Raw genomic sequence first — 19,485 nt, 5'->3', positions numbered from 1 at the left:
TATCTTACAATTGCGTATGTTCCAGATATGATGTCACAATAAGTATTCGTTTATTTCGGGGGATTGTTTGTTTTTACAAGGTTCGTAATTAGGGTTAAACATAAAAGGCAGTATGGTATTGCCTTGTTGGACTTGTAGTTAACAGAAATACTTAAACACTAATCCACTTTATAAGTTAAAATCCGTCTGATCGCCGAAAGTGAGAAAGCCAAAGGCGATAGAACCCCTATCCCCCCTCCCAACCCAGCAAGATGTCTACACGGTGAGATATTCCATCGAAGCACCTCATCCATCAACAAACCTTGAATGTATACCGACGGTTTACAATGTCAGAATTATTTACATTTAATTCCACAGCAAGTAGATCGCGTAGCAATTCAATTGAATTCGTGCTGCGTCGTTAATCTTCGGTCAAGTCGCCTGTCTGTCACTAAATATATACTACTAGACCAGCCAAACACAAACTTTGTAGGGGTCTCTGCCATTTTGGTTTTACGATCTACTTTTACTAATGGATCGGCATACATCCGAGGTTTAAAGTATGGCGGGGATATTGGTCGAGGTTTTCCAATTGCAATACATATTGTGCCCAGCAGTTGCCCCCCTTCCATCCTCCGTTATCATGTGTAAGCGTATGACCAAATTTGTTAGTGTATATCTATCGCCAAAGCTAATATTAAAACCGCGTAATTTGGGTCAAGACTGTCTCTTCTCTAGGTTCATTGCCTCTTTCCTACAAGGCCATTAATCTCCCCTTTAACCGGTTCACTTTTAGCCATGGCGCTTTCACTAATATGAAGAAATCTGGACTAAAAGCAGATGCATACAGATGAAAAACCTTGTCAGAAGCATCTGCAATGTTTGTTAAAATAAAGCCCCTTGGCCTTTAATTTGTCCCACCGGGAGATTTCTAAAGACCTTAATGGTACTTCAACAACATTTAAGTGTTTCTGTTAGTTTAATTTTATGAAGTTATTCGTTTTTAAGATACAAACCAACACACATGATACGACTATTTCAATAGTGTACAATGCTTGGTAAATCAGAATGTCAGTTTAAACTTATTTTTTTTATCACAACGTTTGTGAAACAGGTTATTGCAAAATAATATTTCTTACTATAAATCTGAATTTATAATGTTATAACACAAGGACAAATCATTTGTGGGAGAAACAATATAAACCGATAAGATAAAATCCATAAACAAGTCACCTTAGCTTCGATGAAAATTTATACTTAAACTCCTTAAACAGAATACAGTTTTATTCTAAAGGTTTTATAACAATATATTGCTATATTTACAGGAATGGATTTATTATAAGTTTATAGTAACATACCGATCATACAGCCGAAAACTGCCCTCTGTGTTAGTCATATAACTGAAGTTTCTCTTGTTTAATCGGGCCCAGGTGTTCGTTACATGAACCTACAATGTATCCATCGCTAATGATTTTATCCTCGTTTAACGCTAATACTATTTATCGACTTGAAAATGCGTGAATATATAAATATATACTCGTATATATTGGAAGTCTCTTATGATCATAAAGAATGAACTCTGGGTTTTATAATTTCAGAAGCTATTCACATGAATGTCCATGTGTGCATTAAACAGGTTGTTATTTATTTTCATTGTTTTTTCTCTATTCCTTTTGGGAAGACGGTCAGTGCCTTTCTATTTTGGAAATGCGTTATTTTACATTGAAAACAACTGCACAGTCTTTTCATGCCTACACACATATATATACATATATATTGTAATTTTTATCTATAACTTGCATACAAAACACTTTACAGAAAATGCTGCTTACTTTAAAACAAATTTCGAGGCAGGCTTGTTCTTGAAAGTGATATTGACGAACAAACAATAGGCACTATTACAAATAACAGGAAGGTATTATCATATGTATGTTTCTCATGGTTATGAATAATATTTGTCCCCATTACGTACAAGCATTTTTGTAATCCTCTTAGCCAATGGTAAAAGGCATTTAAGTGGTCTACGATTGGTATGGCACTGTCACGTTATGCTTCGAGTGGCGTTTTAGTTCTACCTATCCAGACATAGGTAAAACATTTGTATTGACCTTTCATAGTCATTCTTAAATGTTCGTCTTAAGACGCTGATAACAAGTACCAAAATAGTTATTTTCGATTATCTGTGAAGCATTATTACATAATACATAATAAAAACATATAGTGTGAGAAGGTTCTAAACCCTTTTTAACATTATATTGCTATCTATACAGGATTGTTTTTTTAAGTTTGCAGTAACATACCGATCATACAGCCGAAAACTGCTTGCTCTGTTAGTCATATAACATTTATTTCTCTTGTGTAATTTGGTCCAGGTGTTCGTTACATGAACCTATAATGTATCCATCGCTAATGATTTTATCCTCGTTTAACGCTAATACTATTGTCAACAATTTGATCAACTTGTTAATGCGTGAATATGTATATTGGAAGTCTGTCATGATGACAAAGTATGAAATCTGGGTTTTATGATTTCAGATGTTATGCACAAGTATGTCCATGTGTGCATAAAACAGGCACCAGAAATTGTAATTTGTTTACAGTGAGTTTATCTCTCACCGTTTTGGAAAGAGGGACAGTTCAGTGCTGATCGGGGAAAATGCGTTATTTTATTTAAAAAAAACTACACAGTATGTTTTGCAGTTATATATAATTATTATAACACATGAGTATGAGACAATACACTATACAGAAAATCAAATTGGTGCTTATATTAAACCAAATTTCGCAGGATATTTCTTGAAAGTGATCTTAGGCAAGGGGCACAATTACAAATAACAAGAAGGTATTATCATATGTAGGCTTCTCATGGTTTGGAATAATAGTTTTCCCTATTACGTACAAGCATTTCTGTAATCAGTGCTCAGTGTAAAGCAGCGATACACGAGATACAACTTTCCTGGGTTAAACCAATACGAAGTACACCACGTTTCCAAGCACTACCCTTTAAATGCTAAGCGCCAGGCAAAAAGATCTACTTGTACCAACTTTTAACGTCTTTCGGTAGGACGCGGCCAGGGGTCAAACCCACGACCTCCCGCTCCGTAGGCGGACGCCTTAACCACTAGGCCACGGAGATGGTTACCACGGATTTTGAAGTAAATCGATTTAATCATGCTAAATATCGATCGACATATCGTCATGATCAATCAGAGAGCGGCAATATAATATAGCTGAACACCATGTGTATTCTCGATCAGCTTGGCGTTCTCCCTAAGAAAGACAAACAATCGTAGAAGTTGTAATACGCTGGCAATAAATATTGTTTTGGCGGAGGTTGATATGATAAGCAACAATCATATTTTCGCAACAATAAAGGTATATTGAAAGAAAACAACTAAAATGCAATGTCAGTGAACGAGTTCATCTAAAGCATTGGTCAATAAAGTCAAGACAAACTTGCTAGTCATCGTTGACAAGCAAGAATCTCTTGAAAAATCAAAGCGCTTAAAGCGTTGAAAGGCTTTCGGCCTGCTTACAATAAAGCAGATCTCATTGGTTTAGTAAACTGCCAAAATTTCTTATCTTATTTTTGTAAAGCGTTAGTAATGTATTGATATGTCTCAGAATATGTATGGTTATGTTAGGAAAAATTGCACTTACCTTATAAAAATTCAACATGATGATCAAGCGTTTTCCGGTGTCTACCCAGCGATTGCATACTGTGCCTTTACTTCTTGTGATATTTAAATGACGAGTTATTCCGCAGGCGTAATGTTTTTTAACGTTTATTAAAATTGTAAACATCGAGTGTTTCCGGTGAACTAGTTTTTGACACGCAATGTTCAGACTTCATAAAAGTCAACTGCCATTGAGAGGTTTCGTTATCAGTACCTGAAAAGGGACAGTTGATAGAGCCGACTCCCGTCTTTATCTCTCTCGCGCGAAAAAGGGGCATTACTCAACATTTATTTAAACCATGGTTATGGACCTTACCACAAATGTGCGCATTATTGCGTATTGCAACTTGTGTACCATGTTCCATAAGAATATTTTAAACGATTTTTAAATGATAACATAAGTTTAATTGATTGCAAGACGACGCCGACGACGACATTAACAAGGCTATGACAACACGTCAACTTTTGACTACAAAAAACAGACGATCTTAAATAGAAATGTCTTACCTGATTCAATTTGGTGGAAAACCTTTCATGCGTGTATGTATTTTCTTACACAATATAAACTGACGTTAACGAATAACCTTGGTTGTCAACACTCGGAAACCTTCGGCCTTTTTCGGCGACGGATACGGATATATTTAACATGCCGTTTATCGGACATGCATGTCAAATGTATTTTATGGCCAAAGATTGGACAAATTTGGTATAAATCAACAGCATGAATGTAATTTAATTATATTAAGAGTAATGAATTACTAAATATAGTGCTGATTTTCAGAACTTTGATCAATTAAAATATGTGATTAACGACGTCGTTGTTAACTCTTTAACGTGAAATATTTGATGATGTGCGCACATATGTAAATATAATATTATAAAGTACAGCTGCAAAAAATGTCTCAAATCTTGTCAGAAATACAGCAGATCACATGTGTATTCATTAAAATTCCAGACCAGTTACGCTTTGAACGTTAACAACAATGACGTTAACAACGTTGTTAACTTTAACAAAGTTCTGAACAATCGACCCAAAGGTTTATATAGAATTTCAAAGCGAACCATTCATTTCGATAGTACACTGTAGATAAGGTATCGTCATGACACATTAGTAACTAGAAACAAACGTTATTAGTTGTTGAGTTCTTGTATTTATATAGTTGAACTACATTCACCTTCAGGCCATACCAAATTGTATCTATGTTAAGCGTCCGCGGACGGATAGGTTTTGGGCTTTCAGGTCGAAAAAAACAACAACAACAACAACGATAGATTTTATATGATTTACCGAATATCTTTAATTTTCTTTTCACTATAATTCCGTAAATGCCTATTGTGTGATTGCCCGGATCGCCACACTTAAATACAAGTTTTATTTGCAGTGGAAATCTATCTTATAATTGCGTATGTTCCAGATAGGATGTCATAATAAGTATTCGTTTATTTCGGGGGATTGTTTGTTTTTACAAGGTTCGTAATTAGGGTTAAACATAAAAGGCAGTATGGTATTGCCTTGTTGGACTTGTAGTTGACAGAAATACTTAAACACTAATTCACTTTATAAGTTAAAATCCGTCTGATCGCCGAAAGTGAGAAAGCCAAAGGCGATAGAACCCCTACCCCCCTCCCAACCCAGCAAGATGTCAACACGGTGAGATATTATATCGAAGTACTTCATCCATCAACAAACCTTGAATGTATACGGACGGTTTACAATGTCAGAATTATTTACATTTAATTCCACAGCAAGTAGATCGCGTAGCAATTCAATTAAATTCGTGCTGCGTCGTTAATCTTCCGTCAAGTCGCCTGTCTGTCACTAAATATATACTACTAGACCAGCCAAACACAAACTTTGTAGGGGTCTCTGCCATTTTGGTTTTACGATCTACTTTTACTAATGGATCGGCATACATCCGAGGTTTAAAGTATGGCGGGGATATTGGTCGAGGTTTTCCGATTGCAATACATATTGTGCCCAGCAGTTGCCCCCTTCCATCCTCCGTTATCATGTGTAAGCGTATGACCAAATTTGTTAGTGTATATCTATCGCCAAAGCTAATATTAAAACCGCGTAATTTGGGTCAAGACTGTCTCTTCTCTAGGTTCATTGCCTCTTTCCTACAAGGCCATTAATCTCCCCTTAAACCGGTGCACTTTTAGCCATGGCGCTTTCACTAATATGAAGAAATCTGGACTAAAAGCAGATGCATACAGATGAAAAACCTTGTCAGAAGCATCTGCAATGTTTGTTAAAATAAAGCCCCTTGGCCTTTAATTTGTCCCACCGGGAGATTTCTAAAGACCTTAATGGTACTTCGACAACATTTAAGTGTTTCTGTTAGTTTAATTTTATGAAGTAATTTGTTTTTAAGATACAAACCAACACACATGATACGACTATTTTAATAGTGTACAATGCTTGGTAAATCAGAATGTCAGTTTAAACTTATTTTTTTTCTCACAACGTTTGTGAAACAGGTTATTGCAAAATAATATTTCTTACTATAAATCTGAATTTATAATGTTATAACACAAGGACAAATCATTTGTGGGAGAAACAATATAAACCGATAAGATAAAATCCATAAACAAGTCACCTTAGCTTCGATGAAAATTTATACTTAAACTCCTTAAATAGAATACAGTTTTATTCTAAAGGTTTTATAACAATATATTGCTATATTTACAGGAATGGATTTATTATAAGTTTGCAGTAACATACCGATCATACAGCCGAAAACTGCCCTCTGTGTTAGTCATATAACTGAAGTTTCTCTTGTTTAATCGGGCCCAGGTGTTCGTTACATGAACCTACAATGTATCCATCGCTAATGATTTTATCCTCGTTTAACGCTAATACTATTGATTAACTTGAAAATGCGTGAATATATAAATATATACTCGTACATATTGGAAGTCTCTTATGATGAAAAAGAAAGAACTCTGGGTTTTATAATTTCAGAAGCTATTCGCATGAATGTCCATGTGTGCATTAAACAGGTTGTTATTTATTTTCATTGTTTTTTCTCTATACCTTTTGGGAAGACGGTCAGTGCCTTTCTATTTTGGAAATGCGTTATTTTACATTGAAGACAACTGCACAGTCTTTTCATGCCTACACATATATATTGTAATTTTTATCTATAACTTGCATACAAAACACTTTACAGAAAATCAAATTGCTGCTTACTTTAAAACAAATTTCGAGGCAGGCTTGTTCTTGAAAGTGATATTGACGAACAAACAATAGGCACTATTACAAATAACAGGAAGGTATTATCATATGTATGTTTCTCATGGTTATGAATAATATTTGTCCCCATTACGTACAAGCATTTTTGTAATCCTCTTAGCCAATGGTAAAAGGCATTAAAGTGGTCTACGACTGGTATGGCACTGTCACGTTATGCTTCGAGTGGCGTTTTAGTTCTACCTATCCAGACATAGGTAAAACATTTGTATTAACCTTTCATAGTCATTCTTAAATGTTCGTCTTAAGACGCTGATAACAAGTACCAAAATAGTTATTTTCGATTATCTGTGAAGCATTATTACATAATACATAATAAAAACATATAGTGTGAGAAGGTTCTAAACCCTTTTTAACATTATATTGCTATCTATACAGGATTGATTTTTTAAGTTTGCAGTAACATACCGATCATACAGCCGAAAACTGCTTGCTCTGTTAGTCATATAACATTTATTTCTCTTGTGTAATTGGGTCCAGGTGTTCGTTACATGAACCTAAAATATATCCATCGCTAATGATTTTATCCTCGTTTAACGCTAATACTATTGATCAACTTGAAAATGCGTGAATATATAAATATATACTCGTATATATTGGAAGTCTCTTACGATGAAAAAGAATGAACTCTGGGTTTTATAATTTCAGAAGCTATTCGCATGAATGTCCATGTGTGCATTAAACAGGTTGTTATTTATTTTCATTGTTTTTTCTCTATACCTTTTGGGAAGACGGTCAGTGCCTTTCTATTATGGAAATGCGTTATTTTACATTGAAGACAACTGCACAGTCTTTTCATGCCTACACATATATATATTGTAATTTTTATCTATAACTTGCATACAAAACACTTTACAGAAAATCAAATTGCTGCTTACTTTAAAACAAATTTCGAGGCAGGCTTGTTCTTGAAAGTGATATTGACGAACAAACAATAGGCACTATTACAAATAACAGGAAGGTATTATCATATGTATGTTTCTCATGGTTATGAATAATATTTGTCCCCATTACGTACAAGCATTTTTGTAATCCTCTTAGCCAATGGTAAAAGGCATTAAAGTGGTCTACGATTGGTATGGCACTGTCACGTTATGCTTCGAGTGGCGTTTTAGTTCTACCTATCCAGACATAGGTAAACATTTGTATTGACCTTTCATAGTCATTCTTAAATGTTCGTTTTAAGACGCTGATAACAAGTACCAAAATAGTTATTTTCGATTATCTGTGAAGCATTATTACATAATACATAATAAAAAATATAGTGTGAGAAGGTTCTAAACCCTTTTTAACATTATATTGCTATCTATACAGGATTGATTTTTTAAGTTTGCAGTAACATACCGATCATACAGCCGAAAACTGCTTGCTCTGTTAGTCATATAACATTTATTTCTCTTGTGTAATTGGGTCCAGGTGTTCGTTACATGAACCTAAAATATATCCATCGCTAATGATTTTATCCTCGTTTAACGCTAATACTATTGTCAACAATTTGATCAACTTGTTAATGCGTGAATATGTATATTGGAAGTCTGTCATGATGACAAAGTATGAAATCTGGGTCCATGTGTGCATAAAACAGGCACCAGAAATTGTAACTTGTTTACAGTGAGTTTATCTCTCACCATTTTGGGAAGAGGGTCGGTTTAACGTATAAATATGAGACAATACACTTCATAGAAAATCAAATTGGTGCTTACATTAAACCAAATTTCGCAGGCTGGTTTTTGAAAGTGAACTTGACGAAACAGTAAGCACTATTACAAATAACAAGAAGGTATTAGCATACGTATTTTCTCATGGTTTGGAATAATATTTGTCCCCATTACTTACATTTTTGGTAATCCACTTAGCCAAAGACAAAAGGCATTAAAGTGGGTTAAAAAGCTGAGAGAAGCTTACACGTGTGGCCTCCGGGTAGGCGTATTTATATTGCGAGAAAATTTATATAACTCACTTACCAGGTGAAAATATCCCCCCGGAACACCAAAATCCCTTCGAACACCGCCATTTCTTTCCGCATCACACATTTCCCTCACTTAAAATTCGGAAAACACAAAACACGTTGGACCCCCTGGATCTACCCCATGCTTAATATTAATCGACATATCGTACTGACCAATCAGAAAGCGGCAAAACAATAGATGAACACCATGTGTATTCTCGATCAGCATTGTCGTTCCTTCTCTCTAAGAAAGACAAACAATCGTAGAAGTTGTAATACGCTGGCATTAAACATTGTTTAATGCTGTCTTTCTCTCTTTTGTTGTCTATTTTGCTACGTTTAACGTATTTAAAGAAAAAATAACATATTTACCTCATCTGCTGCATTTGGAAGTCCATGCATGTATTTACTTTTTCGGCACAAAATATTTTATATTATATTATATTATACCTCACATTTTATATACTTCGTCATGTTAACTTGAAGCAAATCTACCAAGTTACTTTCTTTATGCAATTATAGTTGAAATGCATGCAACTGTTTTTCGATGATGGGTAGCAGACCAACAGAAATATATCATTGCACATTACATATAGCCATAACATTATTATTTTTTTGGTGACACTACACTTATTTGGCGGAGGTTGATCTGAATAGCATAAATCATATTTTCGTAACAATAAGGTCATACTCCAAGAAAACAACAACAATTTAATGTCCGAGATCGGTCTCATCTATAGCATTGGTCAATAAAGTCAAGACAAACTTGCCGGTCATCGTTGACAAGCAAGAATCTCTTGTAAACTCAAAGCTCTTAAAGCGTTGAAAGGCTTTCGGCATGGTTACAATAAAACAGATCTCAATTGTTTGGTAAACTTCAAAAATATCATTTTGTATTTTTGTAAAGCGTTAGTAATGTATTAAGCCATAAAGTGTCATGTTTGAACGTTAATATGAAATACTGATCTTTTTTCATCATTCCTATGTCACTGGTGTTGAGACATTTAAGCAAAAATTGCTCATTCCAAATCTAAACATATTTTTTGTCAGTCTTTGAAAGCGCAGCCTTAAGACAACATTGTCTTCTCCTTTAAATCAAAGACGTCTGAAACACCATCCTAACTAGGCAAGGAGTATTCTCGCTAATAATGAAGCATATAAAGCACAACTAAAATACTATTAATATTTATTGGATAATTTTACATTGCTCGTTTATAAAGGATAGCATTATAGTCCAATGATATTTTCCATACATTTCCGTAGAGTTCTACTTAAAAGACAAATGCAAAATGCAATTATATTACAAGCCACTGTCACGAAGAATGATTATCGGTTTCGAATTTCATTTTACTGTTTGAAATGGAATAATACAAGTTCCTTTCGTTAGCAAACACAATAAAGATAACGCGATATATAACTTGTAGTAGGGGTAAAATACATGTTTAGATATTTTATTTTTGGATTTATCTTTATTTTATATAGTGTTTGAAAAGTTAAAAGGTCAGCATATACTTATAACAAAATGCACATGAGTTAAAAGGGTTCTTTCAGAAAGTAAGTACACTTTTTAAAAACAGTTTTTGAGATTGAAAAGTTTTGATATTATTATACACTTTGTTTTCAATGTTATATTCAATTAAATGTATCTCGAGGCTTCAAATCTGCTTATGTATATTACAGAAATAATCAATTTAATACTTATTCACTTAGTGATCACATATATTTCCATAGTAATAACATTTCGTTTGTTTGTGACACGTACACATACTTGTCGGAGGTTGATCTGAATAGCAACATTCATATTTTCGTAAAAATAAGGCTATATTAAACGAAAACAACCATAATGCAATGTCCGTGAAAGCGTTCATCTAAAGCATTGGTCAATAAAGTCAAGACAAAGTTGCCAGTCATCGTTGACAAGCAAGAATCTCTTGAAAAATCAAGGCGCTTAAAGCTTTGAAAGGCTTTCGGCATGGTTACAATAAAACAGATTCTCTATTCTTTGGTAAACTTCAAAAATATCATATCATATTTTTGTAAGGCGTTAATAGTCTATTAAGCCATAAAACATCATCATTTGACAGAAAATATGAAAAAAATGATATTTTTTCATCTGTTCTATGTCACTGGTGGTCAGACATTTAAGAAACATTTGCTCATTCCAAATCTAAATATGTTTTTTGTCAAAACGGTTAATCTTTGAGAGTGCAGCGTTAAAGACAAGATTGTCTTCCCCTTTCAAAACAAAGACGTCAGAAACACCATCCTAAATATGAAGCATATAAAGCACAACTAAAATACTAGTACTATTTATTGGAAAATGTTCCATTGCTCGTTTATTAAGGATAGTATAATAGTCCCCTGATATTTTCCATACATTTCCGCAGAGTTCTACTTAAAAGACTAATGTAAAATGCAATTTGAATTACCAGCCACTTTCACCAAGTTTGAATATCGGTTCCGAATTTCATTTTACTGTTTGAAATGGAATAATATCAAGTTCCTTTCGTTAGCAAACACAATAAACATATCCCGATATTACCTGAGGTAGGGGTAAAAACATGTTGAGAAAAAATAAGTTTAATAATTATATACTTATTGATCACATATATTTCCAGGGCCATAACATCATTGTTTGTTTGTTTACACATACTTGGCGGAGGTTGATCGGAATAGCAACAATCATATTTTCGTAACAAAAGGCTACATTGAGAGAAAACAACCATAATGCAATGTCCGTGAATGAGTTTCTCTAAAGCATTAATCAATAAAGGCAAGACAAACTTGCTAGTCATCGTTGACAAGCAAGAATATTTCGAAAACAATCATACAAACTAATAACACGAAGACGAAATGTTTAAGGACGTTCAAACAAGTACTGTGAAAGAAGCTACAGGCAGGTATGTTTAAGCCACCTTTACATTGTCATTGCTTGGAATCAAAGACAAACATATTTTTCTTCAACTTCTTAAAGGGGTCCTTTAACAAACATGCCAAGCGCAAATATCTTTACAGAGGTAAACGACGAAAACTTGCTTTTCGCTAATAGCTATCTATTGAGATATGTCATAACATTCCAGTAAACCTAAGTGATACATTCCAGTAAACCTAAATTCTAGTAAACCTCTATTCAATTCAATTCAACCTCAATTCAATTCAAGATGAATAAGTAAAACGACACTTGCTTTCGACTGTTACGTGTTGAAACTGATTTAATAAACCAGTACTTGCCTGCGACAGTAACGTGCTGAAGTTAAATTAGTAAACCAATACTTGCCTGTGTCAGTTACGTGGTGACGTTGAATTAGTAAAGCATAACTTGCCTGTGACATTTACTTGTGAAACTAGTTTAAATGAACACTTGCCTTCAACTTTTATTGCCATTTATTTATTGATAATGCACCAAGAGTCGCACTCTAAAATTTAATTGCCCCAGTGGAAGGAATAATTGCCCGAGGGCTTTAGCCCGTGGGCAATTATTTTCACTTGGGCAATTATCAACCAAAAGCCATGGTCAACCATGTATTTTTCTGTATAATACAAATGTTTTGTCATTTATCAATGATTTCAAATGGATTTAAAAACATGATTTTGTGGAATAATGAAGGAAATGTCATAAAAATAGCATGTATCTGAAAGTCTTATAAATGCGAAATAACATAATGGGTTTGAATGCCATTGGGTGCGAAAAATAACGAGTGACTGGAAATCAAAATAGCAAACCTTTTCATACGTGTTTTCAGAATAAGCCTGTAATTTTTCCATTCTTCAAATATTTCCTGTTTTACATCGGCTGATTGTGATGTTCATTTCAAGGTGAGCACAGCTAGGGTCGATAAAGCCTAGGAGCAGTCCCATAAGAATCTCGGCTAGAATGACCCTAGCCATTTCGCTGGAATAATTAACATTTCTCATCGAATAAGTAAAAACAAAACGTTTCAACAATACATTTCCTTGTCTCACTGCTTTATGACCTTTAACGAATGAAAACACCCGGTACGGTTTTGGGTAGTACTCATTACTGAAACCCGGAAGGTGTCATTATTGGTAAAACTAAATTCACTATTATTGCACCGATAGTTCCATTTTAATCCCTTTAAAACTTTTAATGTTTAAATGTTTGCCTATCAAGTATACGGCTGTCATTTTTATTTTCGTGAAAATGACGTCCGTGTGCACTCGTCTTCGTCAAGCAATTATGCCATAATCGCCCTAACGTGCCGTGATAATCTCACGGGCGGAGGCGATAATCATTATTGCGGGAACGAATTTCTATAGTAAAATGTTACTATTTATTGTAACATATGTATTATCACGGTATTATTTGCGAACGTTAGCCGGTTATATTACGGCAGTTATATGCCACCATAGAATTCAACAAATGTGTACAATACTTGATAGTTTACCCTCTATGTTGATAAAATAATATGAATATATTAGATAAAACCCATGTATTATTCATCTAGGTAAAAATATTAAAATTAATATTTAAAACCATTTTAAAACAATCAGTTTTATTCTAAAGGTTTTATATAACTCTTTAAACAGGAAGTAAGTTCTTATTAGTTGTCAGTAACCTATCGGTCACATAACCTGCCAGCTTTGTCAGTGATATAACCTCAGTTTTTTGTTTCTTGTGTAACCGGGTCTAGGTGTCTGTTACATGAACATACAAGCTATTTATCGCTCGGGTTTTTATACTTGTTAATTGCATATAAAATTGTGTATCACTTATGTAGAATAAAACTTCTTGTGTAACCGGGCCCAGGTGGCCGTTACATGAATATACAAGATATCCATTGCTTATGTTTTTTATACTCGTGTATCGCATATTTAGAATAAAACCTCTTGTAAAATGGACGCCATTTTGGTACGATATAATTAGTTGTGTCATTAATGTTGGAGGACTGATATAAAACAATATGTGCTTAAACGTATAATTATATTCATCTCATTGACTTTATAATCTCTGAGGTTTCAAACCAGGCCCATTTGCCCGCCCTACAGTACTTTTTCTGTTGCGGTTTATTGTTTAATATGAAACGGAATTCAATTGACCGCTGTATGTGTCGGTAAATCTTAGTAGTGCCCAAATTATACGTAGATACGATTTCTTAGACGACTTTCATGATTGAATATAATTATCATATAACTTCCTATGTGTTTGCGTTTGAAGGCGGTCATGGAATAGTTTGCTTTTTGCTAACCTCAAATACCACAATAATTGATTTATAATTAAATACGTACGAACAAATTACCACAACAATGTATTATTAACATTCTTTTTAAATTGTGGTAGTCTGTTCTGTGATTTTGTCTACTCTACATTTCCTCATCATTGTATTTTCTATTTTGTAATCATATGATGTTTATTGCTTGTCATGTGATATTACGTCCATAGCCTTATATACTAAGATTGCCTTAAGTTATTCGCTTGCCAAATTGCTTGTTATGTTGTTTTACATGTCTGTCGTAATAAATGTTACTATGACAAGTGAATGTGTGTGTGTGTGTGTGTGTGTGCGTGCGTGCGCGCGCGCGTGTGTGTGTGAGTATATGTGGAGGAATATTGTTTTCATTTAAAAAGTAATAGATTGACTTTATACTAGATATGGATCGACATATCTTACTGACCAATCAGAAAGCGGCATTAGAATCAGCTACACACCATGTGTATACTCGATCAGCAATGTCCGTCAGTCCCCTAAAAAAGACAATTGCGGAACGCGAAAAGTAATATGCTGGCTATAAACATTGTTAAAATGCTTCTTTTTAATAGTAACGTTTATTTTACTATACATTCCGTACTTGAAGACAAATGCCCAACTGCGTTTTTTTAGAATGGCACATATTTACATCTCAATTCATGCATCACGTTTTCATATATTTACATGATCGGCACAGAACTGATATATGCACAATTTAGTTCCAATCATATGCGCAGTAGTTTGATGGCATGAGTACCGTCCCTTTTAACTGTACATTGTTTTGATCAGTGAACCGGATCGCTGTGTTGAGATTCCTTTGGGATGCATTTGTAAACTTGAACAAATTTCTTCAAGTAGACGCATGTTCAGTTGAGAATTCTGGTTGTTATGAAACTATTTGAAGATAATGTGCATGTTTTTGTTGCAACCTTTCGTTTGGGTACTTTTCTTTGCATGTTTTAAGTACACAAACCCTATCGAACAAATTGAAGTTCTTTACGTTTAGATATTTAGGCATTCCGAGATTTTCTGACTTTGTTTAACTGCAGTAATTCATAGTAATCTTATGCTAGATCGTTGGTAGGAGTGACCCCTTTGATAATTCTGAATTTTAAAAATGTTTTAAAAATATTTAAGGTTAAATGTCACTCAATGTTTTACGGGTAATATGGCACCAAAGCAGGATCTCATTCCAACTACTGTGGTCATATGTATATCCAGTATAAAACAACACGGTCGAGTTACTAATTACTATGATATTTATCGAAAACATTAACTGTCTTCTTTAATGAACTACGGAATGAAGTTCCTCAAAAGACGAACGGTTCCTGATATAATATGTATATATTTTCTCACGTTTACTATTAGCAAGCGGTAATATTTGTTTTATGCAACGGCTGTTAATGTGCATGTATACCATACCACAAAAGATATGTCGTTGCACAGTCTATATTGGTTATAAAAAATAACAAAAAACAACATATTCATCAATTTATTTACAAGGAAATGTGTGATGCTAACATGATAATGATTACAATTATGACCAAATTACGTTTACAAATTATATACATTTTTTTAACAATAAGCAGAAATAAGTTAGTAATGATAGAATATAATTATATACTATAGAATATGTTGCAAGTATGTATTGTTTTTGATTATGGTGATGTATGTTGAGGACATTTGTTGAAAAGAACACATTCAAGGTGTGTAGTCATCTCTGTGGCTGGGGCTGGGGATGGGTCGGGCTAAAAGGGGTGTCGTAGGGAGGTGACGTCATCCATTTGGCCGTAAGATTGTAGAATCACACATGAACGTTGGCATGCACCTGAAATGAAAGTTTAGAATTCATGAGAACATTTAGTTTAGGATACTTATTCATACCAAGTAATACGAATAGCTTCATCATTCTTAGATCAATTAAGACCTATATTAAATACTTTTCTCTACCATGGTATGCTTAATCCACCCATTTAATAATAATAATAATAATAATAATAATAATAATAATAATAATAATAATAATAATAATAATAATTATAATAATAATAACTCTTAAACCCCAAATACAGGTTATGTGATAATAATAATTATTATTATTAAATCCCAAATACAGGTTATATGATAATAATAATAATTATTATTATTATCATTATTATTATTTACTTAATGCTTTTACCATAGTCGTACAATTAATGCCTTCTTTGCGGATATACACTTACTACTAGGAGGTTGTACTGATTAGCAACAGTCCTAATTTCGTGACACCAAGGCCTTGATACCGCAAGAAAACAACAATAACGCAATCTCCTTGAATGCAATTATATTAACATTGATCAATAAAGAGAGTCCAGATTTGCCAGTCATCGGTAACTAAGGACAAACAAGTTTTACTTGAAAATTTATAAACTTATAACTTGCATATATTATGTAATTTTGAAATAATTTTACCTGGACTAGTGTTCAGTGTTGTTCTTAATTGGGTCAACGAACGATGTAGCTTATCGGATTACTTGTTATTGATAACTGACCAATGGAGTAAATGAAGTTAATGATGAATGACTATATTGTTCACTTAAGTTGAATATTGAATACCACCCCAGACGAGTACCTTGTACGTTGCTACATGCAGGTATGTAAACACCCGCTTAACATTTAAAAAAAAAAGTTATTTAAAAAAAATCGTTTTAAAAAAAGGCATGTTGAGATATGTCACATATTACAGTTAACATAATTGAGCAATTCCGGTTAAAATGGATGAAAAATATCAGTAGACCTAAGTGTTACATTCCGGTGAGCGTAAATTAGAAATTTCAGTAAAGCCAAATGTTCCAGTAAACATTAAAAAAAAAATCCGGTAAACCCAAATGAGAAATTGAGAACCTACTAAAATCAAAAATTAATGCATTCGACATCTAAGTGTTAAGATGAATAAATTAAAACAATATTTGTCTTGGACAGTTACGTGTTAAAGTTGATTTATAAAGCATCAATTGCCTTCGACAGTTACATGTTGAGTTAAATTAGTAATCGGCGGTTACGGGCTGAAGTTGAATTAGTAAATAGCACATGCCTCCGACGGTTACGTGCTGCAGTTGAATTAATAAATAGCACATGGCTCCGACGGTTACGTGCTGAACTTGAATTAGTAAATAGCACATGGCTCCGACGGTTACGTGCTTAACTTGAAATAGTAAATAGCACATGGCTCCGACGGTTACGTGCTTAACTTGAATTAGTATATAGCACATGGCTCCGACGGTTACGTGCTTAAGTTGAATTAGTAAATAACCCATGGCTCCGACGGTTACGTGCTGAAGTTGAATTAGTAAATAGCACATGGCTCCGACGGTTACGTGCTGAAGTTGAATTAGTAAATAGCACATGGCTCCGACGGTTACGTGCTGAAGTTGAATTAGTAAATAACCCATGGCTCCGACGGTTACGTGCTGAAGTTGAATTAGTAAATAGCACATGGCTCCGACGGTTACGTGCTGAAGATGAATTAGTAAAACAACGCTTACCTTCGGTGGGTACGTGTTTAAGTTGATTAAAAAAAACTTTTGCAGTCGGAAGTTACGTGTTAAAGTTGATATAGTTAAGCAACACTTGCCTTTGACAGTTACGTGTTGAAGTTGTAATCGGGGGAGTCTGGGGAGTCACCGTAATAGATGTACGGGGGTCGGTACATGCGATACATGGGCGGGGCTCGAATGTACACTGGGTACGTCCTGTAGACGATGTATGCGTGCGCAGCCAGGGCCGATAGAACGGCCAACAGGATTGCGTGAAGAACGAGTTTTGACAACATCTCTCTGGAAAAAGGGAAGGGTGGTCTTTATGAATAAATTTCATGCCGTGTAATCTTAGTATTTTGAAATGGTAGTCAGGAAGCCGCTAAGCGCTGTGGTGAGCGCACTGGCTTCTGAAGTTACCAAGGCGACATTGGTTCGATCCACAGCCTGTGCGCATTTTAGTTTAGTTTAAACATATTTATTATGCAGAAAAACAACAACACAGCATTTGTTACAAACATATAAAATAAAGGATTGGAACGGTATAATTAACTAATAAAGTTCCTTTCCTTGAATGGTTATTTGCAATAGTATTAAATACAGGTTGTACTAAATAAAGGATTAATATGATTGCTCTCAGAGTAGTAAGATGATTTTAGATAGAACAGTGGTAAAATTTCAAATTTAAAGGAATTTAATATCAGATAATGAAAAAAAAATGCAAAAGAAGATAATGATAAGCTATGTTGAGATAGGAGAAGGAAAGAAGGAAGGCAGAGTAAAACTCATAGGATGGATTTAAACTGGAGTCGATTAATCAAATCTTTTTGGTAAGTGAATATATTGGTGGACTGCATCAAACAGTTTGAAATTCTGTTCTTCAGTCAGAGTGTCAGCACCATACAATAGTGAACGAAGAGTTACTTCAGTCAGAGTGTCAGCACCATACAATAGTGAACGAAGAGTTACTTCAGTCAGAGTGTCAGCACCATACAATAGTGAACGAAGAGTTACTTCAGTCAGAGTGTCAGCACCATACAATAGTGAACGAAGAGTTACTTCAGTCAAAGTGTCAGCACCATACAATAGTGAACGAAGAGTTGCTTCAGTCAGTGCTTCCACTGAGTCGATCAGAGAAAGTCTATGATCGGAGTAGAGTGGACATAAAAGAAGAAAATGATATGTTGTTTCTTGGCGTCCGCAAATACAGAGTGGAGAAGATACGATGTTTTTCGAATAAAGGTGATGGTTTAATGAGCTGCATTCCGTTCGTAAACGAGTATGTAGGACTTGAAGCTTACGCTGCCCATGATAGAATAACTTCCTAGATTTAGAAGTAACTGACTTGAGATACTCTTTGAAACCAGACACGGTATCTAAAGAAGATGCCTCAGCTGGAAAACTATTCCAGGAAGAGATGGCCGAAGGACGGAAAGAGTTCATATACAATGATGTGCGAGTTCTAGGAATGGAGATTTTAGATGAATTTCAATTTGGTAAGTGGTCACCAAGCCGGACAAGTGGGTACTCCGGTTTCCCCCACAACGCAAGACCACACCCACGCACAATATCGTGCCAACGAGAATGACTTAGTAATAGTTATTATATCTTTCTTCACAATCGCTATAAAATAAATAATGATCAAACACTCTGTTCTGCCAATTTCAAATTATAAATTGTAACTATGTTATTAAAGTAGAGTGGAAAACTCTGTTAAAGTGTTAATGGCCATTTGCACGGACATTAACCTATTAAAACACACATTTCTTGGAAAATTACTACGGTTGTATTTCCTCGTTAAATAAAATCGTACTATAATGTAGCTCAATATATTCCAACTAATGCACCAGTCAATTGTAACCACGCCCCCCCCCCCAGGTCCGGAGAATAGCGGGGACGAACAGAT

The sequence above is a fragment of the Mya arenaria genome, chromosome 12 (assembly GCF_026914265.1).
Source record: "Mya arenaria isolate MELC-2E11 chromosome 12, ASM2691426v1".
NCBI lineage: Eukaryota > Metazoa > Mollusca > Bivalvia > Myida > Myidae > Mya > Mya arenaria.
Note: the sequence above shows the minus strand (reverse complement) of the source record.